Here is a 2,152-nt window from a genome sequence, read left to right on the forward strand (position 1 = left end):
TTTGAGGCACAAAATCAATTTTCATAATGTCCAATTTACCCATTATATTTTTTGTTCTTGTACTTTTAGCGTCATATCTAAGAAATCATTGCCTATTCAAAGGTTACTAAGATTTACACTTTGGTTTTTTTCTAAAAGTTCTTTTGTTTTTAGATTTTACATGTAAGTCTCTGATCCATTTTCTGTTACTTTTTATATGTGGCATCCTATGTTATTTTGCATGTGGATATTCAGTTGTCCCAGCCTGAATTTTTGAAAAGATTATTCTCCAAAGAATTGTCTTAGCACCCTTGTCGAAAATCAAATTGCCATATATCAAAAATATACAAGGAACTCAAACAATTCAGTAACAAAAAAAAAAAAAAAACAATTAAAATTGGGCAAAGGACCTGAATAAACACTTCTTGAATGAAGACATACAAATGGTCAATAGACAAATGAAAAAATGCTCAACATCTCTAATTATTAGAGAAATGTGAATTAAAGCCACAATAATATATCATTTTGCACCTGTTAGATTGGCTAGCATCAAAAAGATGAAAGATAACAAGTGTTGGTGAGAACGTGAGAAAAAGGAACATGTACACTGTTGGTGGGACTGTGAATTAGTACAGTCATTCTGGAAAATGATATAAAAGTTTCTCAAAAACTAAAAATTGAATTACCATGTTATCCAGCAATCCCACTTCTGGGTATACATCCAAAGAAATTGAAATCAGTAGTCAACGAGATGTTGGCATTTCCATGTTCATTGCAGCATTATTTACAATAGCCGAGATATGGAAATAACCAAAGTGCCTATCAACAGAGGAATGAATTTTTACAATGTGATATACACAATGGAATATTATTCAGCCTTAAAAGAAGGATATCCTGTCATTTGTGACAACATGGATGAAACTAGAAGATACTATGCTAGGTGCAATAAACCAAGCACAGAAAAACAAATACTACATGATCTTACTTATATGTGGAATCTAAAAGAGTCAGACTCATAGTAGGAGAGAGTAGAATGGTGGTTACCAGAAGCTATGGGTCGGGAAGTGGAGAGGGAAAGGGAAGACATTGGTCAAAGGGTGCAAAGTTTCAATTAGAGAAGAGGAGTCTGTTTTGGTGATCTATTGCACAGCATAATGAGTACAGTTAATAATAACATATTCTATATTTCAATATAGTTAAAAAAGTGGATTTTAAATGTTCTCCAAAAAATGATAAGTATTTGAAGTGACTGATATGTTAATTAACCAGATTTGATCATTCCACAATGTATACATGCATCGAAACATCACATTGTACTCCATAAATGTATACAATTATTATTTGCCAATTAAAAATAAAATAAAACTATATTTCAAAAATCAATTCATCATAAAAGCAAGAGTTTATTTTTGGACTATCCTTATGTCTCTATTATACTGTTTTGATTACTATAGCTTTGTAGTAAATTTTAATACTGGAAAATGTGAGTTTCTTTCTCAGAAAGGCAACTGAGATTTTGATAGGGATTATGTTGAATCTGTAGATCAATTTGAGGAATATGGCCATTATAACAATAGTACATCTTACTCTTTGGGGTCAGTTTTCTATAAAGGCATTGACGGCAAATGGCACAGATGGCAAAATTTGAATGTGGCCTTAAGGCAAAGAATACATGTGAAGTTCTTTGGTCTATTCTTGCAATAGTACATTCAAAAGAAAAAGTTATAAACTTAAAAATGTGTTCTTCCTGACTGTTGTGTAAAGTGGGTACTAGTAACATGATAAATCTGTTCCTATGAAGGAGGTCAACCTCTAAAAGAGCAACCTCAAGTCACTTCAGAAAGTTAAATGCCAAAGAGAATGTGAGGGGATTTGCCACACAGGCTGAGTTGTTCAGTAAATTCTCAAGTAAACCATGAGGCTGTGCTCACTTATCCCATTCCCAACACACACTTATTACAAATTAAGTTGTTTAATCTGAAACCTTAGAAATGTGATTTAACCTGAGACTCATTTACCTTCTGTAAAATGGAAATAAATAGTGATACCAATAGGTTTTTCTAGGATCTGTGCTAGATAAGCATTCACGACAGATAAAGTGGGGGACATTTGGAAGATTATAATAGGAAAAGGGGTGCAAAAGCAGTAGTACGTAATGGTAACGCAAGTTCAC

The sequence above is a fragment of the Theropithecus gelada genome, chromosome 6 (genome assembly GCF_003255815.1).
Source record: "Theropithecus gelada isolate Dixy chromosome 6, Tgel_1.0, whole genome shotgun sequence".
NCBI classification, from domain to species: Eukaryota; Metazoa; Chordata; class Mammalia; order Primates; family Cercopithecidae; genus Theropithecus; species Theropithecus gelada.